This window comes from Cavia porcellus, unplaced genomic scaffold (genome assembly GCF_034190915.1).
Source record: "Cavia porcellus strain 051 isolate PalLab524CR breed Dunkin Hartley unplaced genomic scaffold, mCavPor4.1 scaffold_8, whole genome shotgun sequence".
NCBI classification, from domain to species: Eukaryota; Metazoa; Chordata; class Mammalia; order Rodentia; family Caviidae; genus Cavia; species Cavia porcellus.
The window spans coordinates 21840274-21862387 of record NW_026947491.1 but is presented as its reverse complement, the minus strand read 5'-3'; the positions used below and the strand labels follow the sequence as shown (position 1 = coordinate 21862387).

Sequence of the window (22114 nt, the reverse complement as noted above, 5' to 3'; positions counted from 1 at the left end):
AGTCACTGATCTTTATTGGTTGCCTATTTCTACTCCAATTTTTATATTTTCAGAATTCATCGAAAACCTGACTGTTAGAATATTCTGGCAGAATAGAGAAGGAAAAGTACAAAATGAACAGGTTTATTGAGTTGAGGATGTGGAAAGGAGCATGTGACCCATGGCAGCTGGGCTGTTTCCTTCAACCAGATCCAGAGAGCCAGAGAGTTATAAGACATCTGACTAAAGTGGCCCATGGGGCAGATATTGATGATGTGTGAGGAATCAATTGGAATTCTCCTTGTGTGTAACCAGGAAAAGGAGTTGCATTTAGGGCAGAAGAAGAAGCAGGAAGTGATAGGCATTTCTGCTTTGGCCTTCTGCCACATTAGACCACCGCCATAAATGTACAGTAATGTGTACTAGGGCAAAACTCTTTCACTGATGATGATCTTCTCCATACATTGATAACTGAGGTCCTTTTAATGAATCCTTGCCTTCAAAACCAACAACCCTCATCACATTTAAGTGTTTTGAGGTCGAGATACTCAGTATTAAGTTTCATGCATTTTCTGAACTAAAGCAAAGTCAACAGGTCTGGCCTTGTTTCAGCAAATTTTCATGCAAGTCTCTGATGTTTGCTTCCAGAACAACATAAAGAATATTTACAATGTCATTACCATATCCAGTTCAGAGCATAACAGGCATAGTCAGTGAGGCACATATGTCCCTGTCCTTTTGTGCAGACTCCACCTAGGATATGTGCTGTGTCACCATAGGAAATCTCTAGTGATTTCTCGTGGGGAATTACACAAAGGGTGAGGGGGCCTCCCCATCATTTAGCAAGTAGCAGTGTTTGTGCCCTATTTGGCAAGACATTTGTCCCTGAGGGTGAACATGGGATATGTGAGTGGGGTGAAAGGTCAAGTCCTTTTCTCAAGTGTAAACTCTAGAGCTTATTTACCTGCAGAGGTCCTCTGTGGTCAGGATGGAGCTCTCTGTGTGAGATCTGCAGCTATGACATGCTTGTTGGCCCCTTTCCTAAGCTTTACCTGGTGCCTTTTGTCCTTAATGGTTTCCCTTGAAATCCTGCGGTAATGCTCTTTTATCCCATTCATCCACGCTTCCATTTTACTGCTCTACCCCAAATAGAATGCTATTCACGCTGTAGAGGAGGGTGTTAGGCCAGAGCGAATGACTCTGAGGAACTGGTTCCTCTCTTTAAAATCAGCAGACACAACCATGGGTCACATCTTGCTCCCCTCCTGACGTATATACTAAATACTGGAAGGATTTTAGGTTATGAGGGGGATGTCAATGAGGAGATTTGGGACCCAGCACTGTATTTCTCACTCTTTGCTTTACAGACCGACAGCATGAGGGGACCATGTCTTGTCCACCACTACTCCCACTGTCATGTACTGAGTTTCCACAGATTCAAGGAAACAGCACAACGTGAAAATAGAACAAAACCTATAGAATACTAGGCCAACAAAACTGCCCGCTTTTAAAGTCAGTTTAATCACTGTTGTTTGTTTCAGCAAGAGAAACCTGGCTTTTACAATAGTTGTGCTCATATGACAATATTATGTTTTCCATTCATTGACAGACATCTCTTTTTAATTTTGTGTAATTTTTCATTTGTTTCAAAAATGCTTTATACCTTTCAATACATCAGTGTTTCAATCTTTAGGTTACACTCATTTCTAGTTTGTTTTATGTAGCTGTTACAATTTAATTCTCATACTTTTTTTTTTTGTCTTTTTGAGGCAGGGCCTCACTACAAAGTTCGGAGTGGCCTAAAATTCACTTTGTTGGGCAAGCTGCAACAATCCTCCTGCCTCAGCCTCTTGAGTGCCGGCATTACTGGAGTGCACCACCGTGTGTGGCTTAATTCTTATAATTTACTTCAAAAACTTCACTAAAGTCATCCAGAAATGTTTATTTTCATGGTTTGATTATGTGTTATTTATTTTTATTGAATTTGTTTTGAATTTTATACTTTGTGGTGGGTCCTTTAAAATTTGCAGATATATTTATGTCATGTGTAAACACAAAGCTTGAATTCTTTCTTCCCAGTGTGTATGGTTTTAAGTTATATTTTTTCCTTTTCAAGTGAGGACATTTAATAGAAGTCATGGGATTGGCCATCCTTTGTTGTTCTTCATTTTAGGGAAACAAAGTTTCCCCTTTTGTCCACTCCCTACCGCGTTACCTGTTTTTCGGTTCATTATAGTTAATGGGTGTATTCTTGTACAGAAATCTCTTTGAGAGATTTTATCACACACAGATGTTGAATTTAACCATGTTTCTATTTAGCATTATTTGATATGATTCTATATTTGCTAGGTATTGTCTTTGCATGTTAAAATTAATTATTTACCCACAGAGAACTTTTTGCTTTTCAATTATTTTATTTTGCAACTTGAAAACATACTCATAAATAATCAGACTCACATAGATAAGCATCATAAAATCTCCCTAGTGTGAGAAACCAAAAGATTAAGTAAGATCCAAAAGTATAACAGCTTTGTGAAAATGAAAGGTGAAGAAACTGCTCCTCTTTATTCCGTGAGAGGATCCCACAATTGGCAGTGGGTCAGGCTTAATTGTATTTAAGTATTTTTTATTTTTTGTGTTGTAAAATAATTTTTTGAGGAATTTTGCACCTACATTCAGAGAGATATTGGCCTTTAGCATTCCTTTGTTCTTCCTCCATTTATTAGGTGGACCATAGCTTCACAAAATGAGTGTGGAAGTAATATTTTTCAGTTCATTTGTAAATATGCTTAAAAAAGTAAATGCAAAACTTTATCTACTAAACAATACATCAATATGCATACATGAATCTTGTAAGAATCAGTAAAATATACTTAAACAGAAATGAAGAAAATGTTTTGGAATAGATGGGTAAGAGTTGAAATTTTTTCATTTTTATTTATTTGATAAAATTCAGTATTTATTTCATCAAATTCTGGTTTTGTTTTGAGATAGTGTCCTTTTATTTGGACTCTTTATCATTACTAGTCATAGCTCTGCTTAGATTTTCCTTGCCTTTTGTTTCATGTTTGGCAGAGTAAGTTCAGGAATTTATCCATTTTTGTAGGCTTATGTGTAGACGTAGCTGCAGGAAAGAAACTAAGGCATCTGGATCACACAGTATTTCCATCTACAGTTTCATGAGGAAGCTCCCTACAGACAATATAAATATAGTTTTGTCTGCAACAATTTATATTCCCTCAACTATGCACTAGGGCTCCATTTCTTCAACATACTTTACAACACTTGCTATTATTCATCTTTTTAATGGTCATTGCAACAGATGTTACAGCATTATTTATTAAACACTTTTTTCAACTACTGTCTCACACAATGTAAAAAATAAATTGCACATATGTGCATGGGTCTGTTTCGAGTTACGGTAATGCAGTGAAGGCATTTTGTGCATGGTGTTAGGGTGTATCAACCTCTGTTTATGCTACCAGGATAGTTTTCTTAGACAAAGAGGACTTATTTGATCCAGATACCAAAATTTAAAATGGCAAAGTCCTGTGGTGGCTGCAATTTAGTTCCTGTCAGATATTTCCTGGCTGCTCTTTCTGATGCCCTGCTCTATGTGTCTTGCATATCGCGGTTTTCTATCTCACTTCCTGAGAGACAATGGTACATTGGTACACACTGGTGACTCCCTAGGAGACTCGGGAAGGAGGGGACTCCATGACAGTCAGATGAGCACAATCAGTTCTGACATCACATCCCACATTAAGAAAGAAATTTTACTTTTGCATTAGTAATACTCTCTTTTTATTGTCCTTAAATTTGAAAATAAAATTTGAAAATAAAATAAAATATGTATAATTTGAAATAATTTCAAATTTGAAAATAAAATTTGAAAATAAAATAAAATATGTATAATTTGTAAAATAAATATAAATTTAGAGGAAAGAGTGAGTGTTTTGCAAAAGTATGAGTGAGAAGAAGTCTTCAACCATTACTTGGGTACACAGAAGTCATTTCTAATCCTCTTCTGAGCTCCAGGTAATGGACCTGAATCATAGGATTAAAACCAGAGAACTTGTTTTTCATTCTGAGAAAAAGGATTAAAAAATGTAAGAGAATAAAAAGCAAGGAAAATATATTAGTTATTTTAAAAGAAAATGAGATGAGTTCTGAGTTAGAGTACTGTTATTATCTATGAAAGACTGCAAGATTTAAATTTTAAAAGTTTTATTCATCATCAAGGCTGGGCTCTCTTTTTCGGGCTTGTGTTCTAAATACCAAAACTGGTGGTGAAAAGGGAATATCACAAAGATGTCTTCTGCGTTTGAAAATTTTTGAAACGCTGTCTGTGTGTTCTCAAGTTCCAGTCCTGATGACCGGAGAGCAGTAATTTTTTCCTTCAAAAATGCAACTTGAATATGTGTACATGTGAGAAAATACCGTACTATTGAGTCAAATTTCTCCTTCAGGAGCATGAAAGATAAGCACAGACTCATGAATGCAGAGTCTCCCAGGGAATATATCACATGGACTGGACGCCTCACACCTCCACAGGAAATCAGACTGCTCCATCCTGTCCTCCTGTCCTGGGCAGAACTGAACTCTGTGTGTCTTGTGCGCCCCCTGCTGGTCCTGCACCACAGCAGGGAGGTTTGTGTGGGCTCAGCTGATGCTCTCTCACTATGTCTTGCACAGTAGTACATGGCCATGTCCTCGGGTTTCAGTTTGGTCATTTGCAGATACAGTGTGCTTTTGAAGTCATCCCTGGAGATGGTGAATTTGCCTTTCACGGATGTAACGTATTCTGTTGTGTGACTATTAGCTTTATTTTTAATAAGAGCAACCCACTAGGCTCTGGAGCCTGGCGGATCCAGTACTTGTAGTAAACACTGAAGGCCAAGCCAGAGGCCACGCTGGAGAATCTCAGGGACCCTCCAGGCTGCACCAAGCCTCCATCGGACTCCATCACTGCACCTCTGCCTGGACACCTGCAAACACAGAGATATATTGCTCAGAAAACTGTCACATGTGTCTACCGTTTGTCCCACTTTTTTCCACACAGTATCTCTTATTCTTCATTAATTACCTTTTAAAACAGTAACAAAGAAAACCTAGGTCAGCGCCAGATCCGTGGTAAGTCGTCTGTGCTCAGTCCAAATCACCAAGTGGGAATAGCGGTGCATCCAGGCCTGGGCTCCTCTGTAGAGTTGCAGAGTGAGGGCTGGGCTGGTTTACATCATGAGAGGGAGGGCCTATTTGCAAGACCTCCTGCTATATAGAGAGCTCAGTGGCCAGGAAGCAGAAAAACTTCAATAACAGAATACATATGAGTCTGCAGGTCAAGCTTGGTGAGAATCATACCATTATGTAAAATAAGAATTTTATGTAACTCTGTTACAATGTTTCCTTCCAATTCGTAATCTTACTTTATTTTTACAGATTCAAAAAATATACAATGAGGTACAAGTGTTTACTGCATTGTACAAATGTAGAATTTCTCACAGAAGCAAGAAATAGTGTTATAATGTGATCAGTTTTTGATATATGGTGTGAGAAGTCCAGTGGACCCAGGTCCTCCTTTGTGATCTGCAGGACAGAGGTGGGCATATGCAGTGAAACCCACAGAGCCTCGTTAGTGTATTAAAAATATGCTCCTATTTCTCTTCCTGAAGAGTTACCTGTGCCTCAGAGATGTGTCGCCCTGTGCACATCCAGGTAACTCAGCATTGAGGAAGGCTGTAGGTTGCCTGTAAGGCAGTGTTTCTACATTTCAGGTGAATTGGGTTTGCACGGATGCATCAAACACAAATGCTGCTGCAATTTGTTTGTGTCCAATGTACATAAATTTGTTAAGAAATGTATAATATACAGGCATTAAATAATCTCCCTATCTGTCTAACTCATTTATCTATTGATCTATCTATTATCTATTATCTATTTATCTCCCTACTTATCTATATCATCTTTTTTTGTTAATTATCAAATATTCCATAGTACCGGAACTAATTTATGCTCTGCCCATTCAAATACATTTTTAATTCTCCAGTTGCTTCTGCTCAGAATATCAAGGTGCATCTTATAAAATATTTATACTAATTCAGAACAGTGCACCTAGTGAATGTGAATTCATCTACTGCTTCCCTTCATGGAAACTTCTTAACCATATTACATTTCCAAGGACTGGATTAAAGTTGGACTTTATTCACATGTAACTGTTTTGGGTACTAGGTACACATTGTCACTTAGATGCCAGCTAATGCTTATCCCATTGATTGACTAATAGTTTCTGCTTCTGCCTCTTATCAATGGAAACCATCACATCTACAAGAACACCATGAACGGCCTTGAGGGCCAACTGGATGCTAGCTCAATTCCCCTGGCAACATCTCGGAAATGAAGCTCAGATGGACAAGTGCTGTTGCACACGGGCAGCACTGCCAGTCATGTCTTCACCGTCCCATATTTGAGAGATGCCGTCGGTGTTCATGAACCTCAGCTGCAGTGCCATCTGGCTCACAGGAAGATTCTGTATGTGGATTCCTGGGAGAGTTAATTACACCAGACAAGTCAAGTGGAATAAAGATGCCAAAAGTAGCCTTTGACATCTTCCAGACTGCAGAGAAGCTTGAGGTGTGTGAGGGATAATGGGAGGATAGATTTTCCCCGCTGAAGGATGCAGGCAGTCAGAGTGGGAAGGACAACCCCACAAGGGCTTTGTTTCCCTACACCACTGCTGGGTGCTCAGTGCTCATAGTGGAAATGCTTCTTGCCTTCCAGCGATTCCTCACTTGAAGGATGCCAGTGATGCATCGACCCAGTGTGAAACGTCTCCTCTTATTTCCTATGCTGGAGGACTGGAAAGTTATGTGGCAGGTAAAGAATTCCATGAAGTTTTAATCACTGATAAAGCTGGTAAACAGTGGCTTATGAGTCACTTACCAGGTTCTGACACAACAAGGCACAGCTTTTTATTATTAACAGATCAACTGGGAGCTACAGGACCTATCCTGGAAGACTGAAGTGTAAACAGTTAAAAGGTTTCATGCTGCTTGTTGAACTCTTACAGCTGCTACAGACTCCCTAGTTCCAGATGGCTGAGCTTCTGACAGCATTTTCATGATTCTCAGCTCACTGAAAGTTTGAGTTATATTTTTAGATTGTCTGATTTATTTCCAAGTCAAGGAAAACACTAGGCATCTAGGAAATTTCTTATAGCTTAAGGATAGTTAGGATGTTCAACAACACTTTCCTTGGAAGTGGAAGCTTTTCTTTTGTGAAATTTAATGTCGTAATAATGTATCATTGTACTTGCTAGAAGTTTTCTATGGTGCTAAAAGTTTATTGTATTTTATCACGTATTAAATTTTTAAACAAAGATAATTGGTCAGCAAAATAAAGTTGCCTTAAAAAACCTAAGGAGAATGTACAGTCCATTGTGTTATAATCAATGATTTTACTGAAATACATTTTCTGTGCAACCCATCATGGTAGTCTTTGTTTTTTTTTTTTTTTGGTTCTTTTTATGGGCACTAGGGATTGAACTCATGACTGCCTGCTTGCAAGGCAGGAACTTATGTCGCTGAGCTAAATATCCAGACCTCACCTGTCATGATATGGATATCAGAAAAAGAAAGTAATCTCTGTCCATGTGAGCACCTAACCAGAGATATGCAAGATCCTTGGGAGCTCTGTGCCTGGGGCCACCGATTGACATGCAAATCAACTGCAGAGAAAACCCTCTCAACTTTTTCTCCTCATTTGCTGGTTCCTTATCCCAGTGTGTTCTGCGCGCCCCCTGGTGTTCCAGAGTGCCCCTGCAGGGCGATTATGTCTTGGCTCACACTTGCATCAAAGCACTGTTGTCTTTTGCACAGTAATAGGTGGCTGTGTATTTCGTGGTGACAGAGTTCAGCTGCAGGGAGAACTGTTTCTTGCTTGTGTCTGGAGATAGGGATGTGGCTCTTGAGGGAAAGACTGTAACCAGTGCCACCACAGTTACCTATGGCCCCATTCACTCCAGAGTCTTTCCTGGAGGCTGATGGACCCAGCTCCAGTCATGACCACTGGTTGTGATGGAGAATCCAGAGATAGTGCAGGTGAGAGACAGGGTCTGCAAGGGCTTCACCAGGCCAGGTCCTGATTCCTGTAGCTGCACCTGGGACAGGACACCTGGAAACATGAGTAAAATTCCTATCAGTCACCTGCTTTCCTAATCTTCCCATGGACCCATGTCTGACATTGAGGATACTCACCATGCGGACCTGCCACGAGGCACAGGAGAAGACTCACAAATTTCATATTCTAGGCCACACCTTTGCCTTCTCCAGAGATCTTAGGGGTATCTGAGGAAGGAGCTATTAGCTCCTTTAGCCCAGGAGGGAAGTTTGAGTCTAGATTTGGGAGACAAATTTGCATGAGAGTGGCCCCTTTACTTTAGGATGGTGAGACACAGGCCAGGATGTACAGTCCTCATGGTGCAGAGAATAATCTCTTCCCCTGCACTCAAGTGGTGTTCATGTCTGTGTTAGGTGGGAAGCTGCCTTCCTTGGAGTGGAGGAAGCACGGCCATGAGCCCTCCTTCCTGTTCCCACCCCAGCGTCCTCCAGTCCTGCTCCCTTCCTGTTCTAACTCTGCACTCCCACACAGGCTCTGGTGCTGCTTCCACAGGATGAAGCAAGCACAGCCCCCTCCTCCTCTCCCTGATCTCTCCCTTCTGGTGCCATCTGTGCTGCTGTAGAGGTTGCTTCACTACCATTAACGTGGTCAGGAGAGGTCCTCCTGCCTCCTGCTCTGAGATGTCCTGTGATCCAGGTCCCACTGACCAGAGCCTGCAGAGCCTGGAGATGAGGATGTGGGTCCTGTGCCTCCCTGATAGAGAAGCCTCACTGGAGGAAGGAAGGAGGTTGTCTGTACTAAGTGGCCCTTCCCTAACTGACCTAGTGTAGGTGCTGGGTGGGATTTTCTTTCTAGGTTCTCCTCCTTTTGTTTCCAGGAGGTGATTCCTAAATTCTAAATGCTTACTTAATTACAGTTCTCCCTTTGTGATCAATTATTCATTATGAACACTATGCTCATGATGACAATGTCCTAAAATTAAACCTTACCTCTTTCTTTCCAATCTTTTTTCAGCCAGAAGTGGACATTTCTTGTTCACTATTGGTGCACTGGGCATTCAGTGAAATATTTTCCAGTACAGTGTAGCAAGAACTCTCATGATGTTTTCCTACCCAGTTCCATAGCACATGCTGTACAGATTCATTAAGATCACCACAAACAGATGAAATCTATGAATTCCATTATTGAGATTCTTTGAAGAATTCTTCTCTGAGCTGACATCCTTATCAATCTGTCTATGAGTCAGGAAAGTGGGGCTGAGGATTCCTGAGTGAATCACAATGGAGAGCAGAGGCCAGCTCCATCACTGGGAGATGCTGAGGATGGGGACTGCATCTTATGATCTCCAATGTGAAGAGAGGCAAAGCAGGAAGCAGGGGTCACTGTGGATGTGACCTCTTCAGCAGGGAGGCACAGTGTTCAGCATCATCACCACTGCCATGAGGACTACTTGTCAACTTTGGAAAAGGAAAAGCCCCATTGGAATCCTCACCTGTGATCCACAAGACCCCCAGGCTATTGTGTCACACCTGTGACTGGGATGTGTCCCTGGCTTCAATGCACTGTCCACTCAATACATTGACTGGACTGTATCCATGTCTTCTGAAGTTCTTATTTCTCCATGTCATTTCCTGGAGAGAGACTGAAATATAGCATATTGTACTCTGTACAATTATTATTTATTCATTAGTACAGATTTGCAGGATATAATGATTGCATTCCTCATGGTCAGTTAGATAATACAAGGTGCTTTTCTACCTTTTTCCTCCCCCTCCCCAAATCTAGTCATAATCATGTGGCCTGAATGCAGGTAACAGTCGAGTTCACATTAGTAAGGAGAAATAGATTTACAGGTTTTATATGGACCCTCAGGGTAGGCTCTGGACAAGGGTTTGAGCTGTTCTGAGTCTAAGCAAGAGAGCACTGACCCTGACATCCAGGAGTAGACAAATCTGTTACTCTCTGGGTGGGCAATTGTTGGGAGCCGTGGCACTGTCAAGTCATCAGACGCGGTGATTGCGAGGCCTGTGGGAAAGTACAAAAGCCTGAGCTAGATTACCCCTCTCATCGAGCCCGCCTGTGTGGCACCTGTTTCTTATCACCCCACTAAGTTCCCGCCTCACAGGGTAGTCTGCCTAGCTATTAATCCTATATATAGCCAGTGCCTCCACCCCCGAGAGAGAGAGAGAGAGACTGAAGCACAAAAGGAGCCGCGGGGAGCGGACCGGTAGAGGCTTCGGGGCAGACTGAAGCACGGAAGGAGCCGCGGAGAGCGGACCGGTAGAGGCTTCGGGGCAGACTGTATAAGGAGAGAATAAAGAAAAGCCTGACCACCGCCAGACCTTGTCGTGTGTCTTTCCTGCCGGCCGGGAGCGACATCGACATTTGGTGGCCCGCACGGGGATTGATCAACCCCGAGACGCGGCGGTGGACTGCATTCTCCTACACAGTGCTGCAGCTGCAGGACAGGTGAGTAGAGGATAAGCCTGGGCCCTGGGTGGCGCGCACCTACAGGGTTTGTAGACTCCTCTCAACCTCACGCGTAAGTGGCGGGTTTCTTGGGCCTCACGCGGTGAGTATGAAACATAACACCAGAACTTAAGGTAATAAAAGAGTGTAAAACATAAACATAGAAGTAAAAATAACAGAAGATATATTAAAAATGGGAAACATGCCAAGTAAAGATACACAGCCTTGGTGTTGGTCCTTCGGAGACTCCTAAAGTCCAAGGACCTCAAGGTGGGGCGTAAGACTTTAGAAAATTTCCTTGCAGAGATTGACAGCTTTGCTCCCTGGTTTCTGCCTACAGGGCATGTAAACCTGCCCTCCTGGGAAAAGTTGGGCAGAGACCTTTCCCTAGCAGAATGGGAGGGTAGAGCTTCAGTCTCTGCTCGTCCATTGTGGGAAATGATACACACGTGCCTAAAGAGTGAGGGTAGTTACGGGGGGAGCTCTCAAGAACTTGTAGAAGTACGCGAGGTGTTTGAACAGGCACAGTGAGGAAGCTCCCGAGAAGGGTCCGTCAAGGAGGGCAGAGATACAAAAGAGGAAGCCGAGGCGCGGTTTGTGTCTTTCCGCAGGAATCGGGACGAGAACCAATGTGGGTCCCAGAGAGGTTGACGCGACAAGTCCCTCGACTGAAGATCAGGCCTGTTCCACCAGAGGCCAACCGCAGACCCAACAACAAGATGAGCCCTAAAAGAACTGCAGGACAATCCCTTTTTGGGGGCCTGGAACGGCTTGCTCCCCTATGTGCTACCCTTGTATAAGCATGGCTCGCTCGCATGGCCTACGACCGCGTTTAAAAGTGACAGGCTTCCCACATTCTCCTCCCTAGACAACAACATGTAGCAGGGTGGGTGAGTCAATGACGGGTAAGAGCGTGCCTCCCCAGCACGACTCAACCTAAGCCAGGCCCTACCCCGTTCCGCTCGAAAGCCGCTGGATTGTTAGATAAATTTCTCTCCGAGGGGATTCGTGGAGAGAAATGAGTGCATGCCTATGTGCAACCAGGTTCCGTCCGGTTCATTCTTGGCCCTGGAAAAAAGGACGAGGGCCTCAGGGCCTTGGTGGACCCTGGGACGGCCGACCAGGGTCTACGCTAAGGGCCTACGGTGGGCCTCAGTTCGGGGCATAGGCCTCTGCACTCTATCCAGGACGGGCTGCGATGCGCGTAGCCATCATTTAAAATAAAATAGGGGGAGATGTTGGGAGCCGTGGCACTGTCAAGTCATCAGACGCGGTGATTGCGAGGCCTGTGGGAAAGTACAAAAGCCTGAGCTAGATTACCCCTCTCATCGAGCCCGCCTGTGTGGCACCTGTTTCTTATCACCCCACTAAGTTCCCGCCTCACAGGGTAGTCTGCCTAGCTATTAATCCTATATATAGCCAGTGCCTCCACCCCCGAGAGAGAGAGAGAGAGACTGAAGCACAAAAGGAGCCGCGGGGAGCGGACCGGTAGAGGCTTCGGGGCAGACTGAAGCACGGAAGGAGCCGCGGAGAGCGGACCGGTAGAGGCTTCGGGGCAGACTGTATAAGGAGAGAATAAAGAAAAGCCTGACCACCGCCAGACCTTGTCGTGTGTCTTTCCTGCCGGCCGGGAGCGACATCGACAGGCAATGGTTCTGATCTTTGATACCAGATCCCTCTACCTCCCTGCTCTGAGGTCATACACCCACGGTTCTGATCTGTGTTCTGAATTACACGACTTTGATGGATTTGTAGGAAGACTGACATGTATTCCACAGAGAGAATAATAAAGGTTCAGTTATGCCTAAGCTCTTGTGGTGGGGAGGATGTCACTGGCTCTACTAAATCCTTGGAAGGTCTCTGAGGATTTGTTCACTAAAGTTAGGAATGTGCATGTTTCCTTTGTGGGTTTTGTTATTGAGAAGTGTTGCCTGTACTCTATATCGTGTTACAGTTCTGGTGGGAAGATCCAACAATTAACCAATTCTGACACATGAAGAGGAAGAAGAAAACACCTGGAATGTGTCAGTGAGGAGGAAGTTGATAACCAGGGACTAATATGGTGATGGATTTCACACTTAGGATGTGAGGAAGGTTCACAGATTGATTTTTCCTCTATTATGAGATGATAGTATAAACTAAGGGTGAGAGGTGAACTTTGTGAAACACATCTGAGAAGAAACGAGGCTCTTCATAACTATCAGGTCGAGAATTTGGAGACACAGTGACACAGAGGAGCAGCGGTAAGCTGAATCAAGCACAGCTGAGATATATGGTGAGATGAAAACCCAGGAGTTCCATGTTCTTCCTGGTTTCATTCATTACTTTTCTTTGACACACAAGTTACAACATTAATGCTAAATCTGAACTCTTACTTGAGGTGTGTTTCCAAGGTCTCAATTTGAAAATGATATCTACACAATCATGATTAAATTCTGAACAACAAAGAAAAATGAAATGGAAGGGAACTCATAAAATATTTCAGATTTTCAGTGTTCTGAAGGAAGCTGTAATTCAGAAGGTGCAATGGAGAGGATGAGACTCCATCTCAGGGAAGGGCATATTCCCAAAGATGTCCCTACCCTGAGGGAAAACAACAGATGCCCTTGAGACATCACATCAAGTACATGAATTTTCAGTCCTTAGACAAGGGACACATTAATGGGGATGCTGGACTAGGTAAAGAGCAGAGCAGGACTTGGAGGTTGTGTTAGCCCTGGGGATGAGAGTGAGGGTGAGGTCCTTGGTCCCATCTGAGAGATGGGGACTGTGTGTGAGAATTTCAGCTCTTCTCTGCCTTCAGGAACCATGGATGTGCATGCAAGGGATTTCGTGCTGTTCACTATGTTACTGGTCACAGGAAACTGTAACAATAAGTGTGATATTAGTAACCATAGAGGTACATTTGGTTGTTTTAGAAAAATGTACAAATACATGTGTGACTGTTAAATACAGAAATTATTGAAATAAAATAAAACACATCATGGTAGAATCATGGGAATCCATTTAGGAAAAACCATGCACATTGTGAGAATAGAGATTTTCACCTCATTTATTTTCCATTGTTTTCCCAATAGACTGAAAACTGAGAAATGAGTAAAAAGAGACAACACTAACAGGAGAACGGAGAAGCCGTGAGCAGCAGAGGAAGACCCTCTGCTTCTCATCTGTCCATACCCTGGGCTACAGCAACATGAGGGAGAGCAGGATGACAGAGGTGGGGACCACAGACATGGGAAGGGTTGGACCTGTGGGTTGAAATCCAGAGAGGGAGAATTCAGGAACCCAGCAAGAATAAGAGAGCCAGGTTGGTGGTGTGGTTGGATGAGGAAAATAGCCGGAAGCATTGCAGTCGCCACACCACATGTGTTGGCAAGGCCCTGTCAGGTGGGGAGAAGCAGCAAGGAAGCTGTGCAGCCTCCCCCTTCTCCCACCAGTAACACACATATAAGCAATGGGACGGAGTGCAGGCTAAGATGTTACTAACTAAATTAAGGCAGCAACATTTAAATTATTTGATCGACTCTGCAAGCCTGGGACAAAGCCTGAGCAACTAATTAGAGGATGAGATTATCTAATACAGTAACAACAGTGAATTCCCCAGTGTCCTAACACAGTTTTGTTTTGTTTCACTTTAATGTTCTATTTTTCTTTTTTAAAATAAAATAAAAAAAAACCTAAAAAGTTAAGAGAGAGAGAGAGAAATGGAGATTAAGATAGAGGATGGTTTTGCTGTATTTTATAAATTTTTTAATTTGTAAGGTGCAAAAGAAAGGCACAGGACCAAGTCCTACTCAGCCCTCTAGTCTAGAAAGAGCACATCTAGGTCCACAGACACTGCCCTGAGTCCAGTCAGGCTGCCCCTCTCACTGCTCCCCTGAGCTCAGGGTTCCTCATGGTGCTGGGGCTGAGCCTGGGGACCAGGTCTCCTGAGGTGGCCAAAGAGGGGAGGGAGCTGTGTGATCTGAGACCCCACAGACAGAGATGAGAAGGATTTAATTTCCTAATTTGAAGCATTTATTACTGCGTGAGACAGTTCTTCATTACCCAAACTAAACCAACAGACCCACTTTAGATGGTGAGGATTTGACACTGAAAACAAAATTAACTTCACAAAATGCACAAGTTACTTTGAGATGTGTGAAAGTTTTGTTTACCCATAAGTACAATTCATACACAGAAAATGAAAAAAATCATTGTTCCTTATGTACTCATGCAATTACATTTAACAGAGAATTTTTCCTTGAACTTTGGTACTTCAATGTGGGTTGGTTCAGGACCTAAAACGTTAAAACAGAAGAGAACCCTAGAGTCCCCAGGAAGAGCTCCCTCCCCTGCTTTCTTCTCAGCTCCTGCTTCTGGGGCCTGCACGTGATTCTCTCACATTACAGCGACTTCTGCTGGGCATAAGCGCTGCTTCCAGGAGGTTTTTTCTGGGCTCACACAAATGTTCCTTCACTGTGTGTCATGGACACTAATACAGGGCTGTGTTCCTCCGTTTCAGGCTGCTCATCTATGGATACAGCATGTTCTTGCCGTTGTCTCTGGAGATGGTGAATCAGCCCTTCACAGAGTCTGCATAGTATGTGCTACCACCAGCACCTATGTATGAGATCCACTCTAGGCCCTTCCCTGGAGCCTTTGGATCCAGCTTATGGCACAGCTTCTGACAGTGAATCCTGAAGTCATGCAGGAGAGTTTCAGGGATGCCCCAGGCTGCACCAAGCGTCTCCCAGGCTCCACCAGCTGCTTGTCAGCCTGGACACCTGCAAACACAGGAACATTCTTTTGCTCTACAAAATAAAGTTTAAAGCCAACCTAAGCTGCAGAATGAAACCTTGTTTCAAAAAGACACAAGAATAGATAAATAAATAAATAAAATTTAAAAGTCAAATGAAAGAAAATACAAGTTATCTAACGTTTCTCTAAAATCCCATTTTCTTTTTAACAGTGCATGCTGAGGAAATGGGTGAGAGAGCCTGAGTTCAAAGTAGTTGTTTTAAATCCACAGAGCCCTCGGTGATAGGTGGTCACTAAACAGCTGAGCATTTCCTGGGCTCTGCTTACTCATAATTAGCTCTGGCTATGGGGCAACTCACTTGGGACACTTTCAGAATCAGCGCGCTATTATTCTTCCTACTTCCAATAAACTCTCTGCTAACATTTTTCCTTTGGTTGCAACCTCATTCTTCAATGCTGTGAGACCAAGAACCTTGTTCCTTCAGTAACATCATTGCAAGTGGAGGAATCACGTGAAAAACTACAGTGATGGTTTGCCCAAAGCTCTTGCTCCTTGCCGAGTGGTGCAGACACAGCTGCGCCGGGGCCAACCAAGAAGACATCCTAGGCTGGCAGTGTGCGAGCTAGCACTGTGCACTGGGGACCCAGCACTGTCCCTGCCCGAGCAAAGGAGGAAGTGTTACGAATGACGACGTAGCACCAAGGACCAGGGAGACCTCGGCGTCTGGAGCTGAGCAGGGAGGCTGTGCACTGCCACAGCCGTTTCCGACCACTTCCCTCCAGAACACACCCGATTTCGTCCCATCCCCGGCTCCCGTCCTACAACGTCACCATTGTGTGGCTTTAGGGTCTCCCGGGAGCCTCTGAATGCAGCGCGCAGCCAGGCGATATTACACAAAACCCGGTCTAGTCAGCAGGGACTCTCAGCAACACCGACGAAGCCCACTGTACGCCATGACACAGGAAGTGCCCGTCCCCTCGGCCCACCTGATTGGGTAGCTCATCCAGGCACCGCCTTCCTTGCTGATTGGCTCCTGCTCTATTTTCTGACAGCTGAGCCGCCAGAGAAGCAATTCTCTTCTGGACTAGGCTCTCCTGTGTAACTCTCATCTCCTCTGACCATATTAGCATTTAAGGGCTTTACTCCTGGCTTTTGAAAGCCTTTCTGGTTTTCTTAATGGACGCGGCGAATTCTTCCAGCAAATTGGTCATAAACGCGCTCAGGAGATTCCAGAGTCGCTGTCCTATAGAATAGTCACTCCCTCATTGCAATAATTTACATTCCCTCCAACAATGCACTAGGGGTTAATTTCTTCAACGTACTTTATAACACTTGCTATTATTCATCTTGTTATTTGTTTAAATATTCTTTGAAATAAACATCTCTAGTCAACTACTGTCTTACACTGTAAAAAATAAATTGCACATGTGTGGATGGGTCTGTTTCTAGTTATGGGAGAGCAGTGAAGATATTCTACACATGGTATAGGAGTCAGTGGTTCTTGGTTTACTTTGTCAAGATCATTTTCTTAGATGAAGGAGACGTATTTGATATATTGATACGAAAATTTTAAAAGATGAAGTTCAATGGTGGGTGCACCTTCAGTTCCTGTCAAATATTTCCTGGTGGCTCTTTCTGATGTCCTGCTCTCCGTGCCTATGATACCACTGGTCTCCTAGCTCCCTTCTTGAGGGACCAGGGCACACATGGGTGTACATTGGTGACTCCATGGGAGATTCTGCAGGAAGGTCTTGTGTTTCATTCTAAGAAAGTAGATTTAAAAAAGCAGATTCGAGAATAAAAACTAAGTGAAAAATACATTATTTAAAAAGATAATTAAAAGAGCTCTGAGTTTGATTTATGCAGTTATATAGCACAAGGAATGTAAGATTTAAGTTTTCCAAAGTTTTATCCATTTTTAATCCCGGGTTATCTCTCTTCTGCCTCTAATCTAAATATCAAAACTGGTGGTGAAAGGAAACATCAATAAGGTCCTTTTCAATGGAAAAAGGTATGAATTACTGCCTGTGCGTCCTCAAGTTCCAGTCCTGTGATCACAGAAGACTCATTTTTACCTTCAACAATTACACTTGAACATGTGTACAGATGAGAATATATCTTACTATTGAGTTAAATTTTTACTTCAGGAGCATGAAAGATAAGCACAGACTCATGAATGCAGAGTCTCCCGGGAAATACGTCACGTGGACCGAAGCCTCACATCTCCACAGGAAATAATTCTGCTAGATCCTGTGCTCCTGTCCTGCACAAGGCTGAACTCCGTGTGTCCTGTGCGCCCCCTGCTGGTCCAGAGCACCACAGCAGGGAGGTTTGTGTAAGGGCTCACATTGATGTCCTCTCACTGTGTCTCTTGCACAGTAGTACACAGCGGTGTCCTCGGGTTTCAGTTTGGTCATTTGAAGATACACTGTGCTTTTGGAATTATCCCTGGAGATGGTGAATCTGCCTTTCACGGATGCAGCGTACTCCGTAGTGTGACTATTAGCCGCGTTTCTGATAAAACCAACCAACTCTAGGCCCTTTCCTGGAGCCTGGCGATCCAGTACATGTAGTAATCGCTAACGGTGAATCCCGAGGTCACGCAGGAGAGTCTCAGGGACGCCTCAGGTTGCACCAAGCCTCCCCCAGACTCTACAAGCTGCACGTCAGCCTGGACACCTGCAAACACAGAGACATCTTGCTCAGGAAACTGTCACATATGTCTACCATTTATCCCACTCTCTCCCACTAAATGTCTCTTGTTCCTCACTGATTACCTTTTAAAACAGCAACAAGGAAAACCCATCTCAGCGCAAGCTCCATTGTGGACTGTCTGTGCTCAGTCCCGATCCCTGAAAGGAAACACCTGGGAGTCCAGGGCTGGAGAGTGCAGAGCTGCAGAGTGAGGGCTGGGCTGGTTTACATTGGGACAGGGAGGCCCAATTTGCATGGCCTCCTGCTTTATAGAGGGCTCTGAGGTCAGGAAGTAGAAAAACTTCAGTAGAAGTTTACATGAAGTCTGCAGGTCAGGTTTGGTGAAAATAATATGATTATGTAAAACAAGAATTTCATGTAACTGTTATGACACTCAATTCTAATTCATAGCCTTAATTCATTTTTACATATTTAAATACATTATACAGGTGTCAGTGTTTGCTCCATTATAGAAAGGTTGAATTCATTACAGAAACACAAGTGAGTGATTCAGTGTGACCAAGTGTTGATAGATGGAGTGAGAAATACAGGGGAACCAGGTCCTCCCTTGTGATCTGCGGAATAGAGTTGGGCATGTGCAGTGAGATTCACAGAGCCTCTTTCCTGTAGTTAAAATGTGCGCCTATTTCTCTACCTGTAGACTTAATCTGTGTTTCAGGGATGCATCCCCCTGTGCACATCCAGGTCGAGCAGCATTGAGGAAGGCTGTAGGTTGCCTGGGAGACAGCCTTGATTCAGATCAGGTGAAGCAGGTATGCACAGACGTATCAAACACCAACTGAAGGATTTAACTAGTTCTCTTAGCATGAGAAAGGAGATTCACCAATGATAACTGCCCCTGGAGAGATGGTGGCGGTGCTACTAGGTACCAAGATCAGTGCCAGGCCTGGGACAGTGACTTTTCCAGATTTCTCAGAACAAAGGAGCAGTTCCCCTGCTAGCAGATGGACAGAGGGCAACAGTTGGAATGGCATATCCCGGAAGGAAGTGTGATGTGGTTTCACTATCCCATAAGACATTTTCAGATTCCAGCAGAGCATGTTCTGAAGCTACAGCTGTTATCTAAAGCTATCATGGCTTCAAATGGATCAGTCCATGGTAGGTAGAGGCCAGTGGCAGAAAAATAGAAGAGACAAAGGAGTTCTTCATAAAACACAAGTACTTTGGTTGAAAAAAGAAAATGTAATCTATTTTGATCAGGGCATGCTGCCTGCTATGAGTTTTATGGGAAAATTACTTTGGAAGAAAAGAACAAAATTTCTATGGCCCCAGATGGAAATGAGGGTTTTTTTTGGGCTTTGGCAGCCCAGAATATGGTGGAGGATTTGTATCAAAAAGGCACCTGGTGCACTTGCATCTGCTACGTGGATGATGCATTGGTTAAAGTGAAGCCAATGGTTATTGAATTCCACGTTGAGAAAGGGCAGACTGTGGAGCAATGGTGATAGAGGAGAGAACACTACAGAGCCAGGTGGAGTGGTTTGTTCCATGAATGGTGGATAATGGGTGGTAGAATAGAGCAAAATTTCCCTGGCAACATCTCAGGTACGGAGCTCGGATGGACAAGTGCTGTTCTGTTTGGGCCGCATCACCAATCACATCTTCATCGTCCTATGTCTGAGAGATGCTGTTGGTGTTGATGAACCTCAGCTTTAGCGCCATCTGGCTCACAGGAAGATTCCATATGTGGATTCCTGGGGTGAGTTAATTATGCCAGACAAGTCATGTGGTATAAATTGCCAAAAGTAGCTTCTGACATCTTCCAGATTGCAGAGAAGCTTGCGTTGTATGAAGGTTTATCGAAGGATGGATTTTCCCCGCTTAAGCATGCAGACAGTCACAGTGTGAAGGACAACCCAAGTGCTTTGTTGCCCTACACCACTGCTGGCTATGCAGTGCTCACAGGTGGAAATAGTTCTCCCCTTCCAGCGATTCCCCACTTGAATGATGCCAGTGATGCACAGATCCAATGTGAAACCTCTGGTCTTATTTCCTATGCTGGAGAAGAACTGGAAAGTAATGTGGCAGGTAAGGAATTCCATACAGCTTTAATCACTGATGGTGATGGAATCCATGAGCTGATAAAGAATGGCTTACGAGTCACTTACCAGATTCTCACACAACAGGGCACAGCTTTTTATTATTAATAGACCAACTGGGAACCTACAGGACCTGTCCCAGCAGACTAAAGAGAAAACAGTCACAAGATATTATGCTGCTTGATGAACTCTTGTATCTACTGCAGACTCCCAAGGTCCAGATGACTGAGCTTCTGACAGCATTTTCATGGTTCTCAGTTCACTGAAAGTTTGACTTATGTTTCTTTATTGTTGATTTATTCCCAGGTCAAGGAAAACATTGGCCATCAAGGAAATTTCTTATAGCTTCCATCAAGCTTAGTGAGGACGTTCAACAACACTTTCCTTGGAAGTGGAATCTTTTGTTTGAAATTGTATATAGTAACAATATATTATTGTACTACTTAGAAGGTACTTATGGTAAAAACAGTTCGTTTTATTTTATCAAGCATTAAGCTTTCTTCTCCTTCTTCTTCTTTTTTTTTTTTTTTTTTTTGGCTTTTTCGTTTTTACCAGTACCAGGGTTCGAACTCGAGACTGCCTGCTTTCGAGGCAGGTGCTTATGCCGCTGAGCTAAATCCCCAGCCCCGCATTAAACTTTCTTAAGAAAATAATTGGACAACAAAATAAACACCTGAAAAAAAACTAAGGAGACTCTGCAGTCAAGTGAGTTGTAATCAATAGTCTTTAAAAAATTACTGTGCAACAGATTGTGATACAGAAGTTGGAAAAGAAAAAAGAAAGAAACCTCATTCCATGTAAGCATGACGCTGTCTCACCAGGGATATAGGAGATTTTTGGGAGCTCTGTGCCTGGGACCACTGAAGGGCATGCACATCAAATGAAGGGAAAACCTCTCAACTTTTTCTCCTTATTTGCTAGGAAGGTGGTTGTTTTCATCAATATGTTCTGCATGCTCCTTGCTGTTCCTTGATTTCCCTGCAGGGAGGTTTATGTCAGGGCTCATGCTTGCATCAAAGCACCATGTCTCTTGCACAGTAATAGGTGGCTGTGTCTTCCTTGGTGACAGAGTTCAGCTGCAGGGAGAACTGTTTTTTGCCTGTGCATCTGGAAATAGAGATGCGGCTCTTGAGGGAAGGGCTGTAATCAGTGCCACCACTGATACCTATGTTCCCCATCCACTCCAGGCTCTTTCCTTGAGGCTGATGGATCCAGCTCCAGTGATAACCTCTGGTTGTGATGGAGAATCCAGAGACTGAGCAGGTGAGGGACAGAATCTTCAAGGGCTTCACCAGGCTAGGCCCTTACTCCTGAAGCTGCACCTGAGACAGGACACCTGGAAGCAAGGGTAAAATTCCTATCAGCCACCTGCTTTTCTAATCTTCCCATTGACCCATGTCTGACACTGAGCACACTCACCATGCGGACCTGTCACCAGGCACAGGAGAAGACCCAGAAGTTTCATATTCTAGGCCACACCTTTACCTTCTGCAGAGATTTTAGAGGTGTCTGAGGAAGGAGCTGTCCATTCCACCAGTTCAAGAGGGGAATTTGAGTCTAGATTTGGGAGACAAATTTGCATTAGGGAGGCTCCTTTTCTTTATGATGGTGTCGTACAGGTCAGGATGTCTACGGTCCTTGTGATGCAGACAGGAGTCTCCTCCCCTGCACTCATGTGGTGTCCACATCTGTGAGAGGTGGGAAGCTGCCTTCCCTGCAGTGGAGGAAGCATGGCCATGACCCCTCCTTCCTAATCCTACACCAGCTTCCTCCAGTCCTGCTCCCTTTTTGTTCCCATCCTGACTGTGCCCTCCTACAGGAGCTCTGGTGCTGCTTCCACAGGATGAAGACGAGCATAACTCCCTCCACCTTTCCCCGACCTCTCTGCTCTGGTATGGTCTGTGTTGCTGGAGAGCTCACTTCACCACCATTAACTTTGTCAGGAGAGGTCTTCCTGCCTCCTGCTCTGAGACACCAGGTCTCACTGACCAGAGCCCACAGCGACTGGAGATGCGGATGTGTGTCCTGTGCCTTCCTCACAGAGAAGCCTCACTGG

At 43.9% G+C, this 22114-nt stretch overlaps 1 long non-coding RNA gene and 1 pseudogene across 1 annotated transcript; one reads left to right on the top strand and one right to left on the bottom strand.

The window, feature by feature from the left end:
- Positions 1–13588: 13588 nt before the first annotated feature.
- On the bottom strand, positions 13589–16278 carry LOC106027017 (uncharacterized). Its single transcript, XR_001200600.3, has 2 exons — positions 16135–16278; positions 13589–15329 (listed from the first exon to the last, which is right to left on the bottom strand). It is a non-coding gene; the product is annotated as an uncharacterized LOC106027017 (long non-coding RNA).
- Positions 16279–18592: 2314 nt separating this feature from the next.
- LOC101787480 (UDP-N-acetylhexosamine pyrophosphorylase-like) lies at positions 18593–20166 on the top strand (annotated as a pseudogene).
- Positions 20167–22114: the final 1948 nt, after the last annotated feature.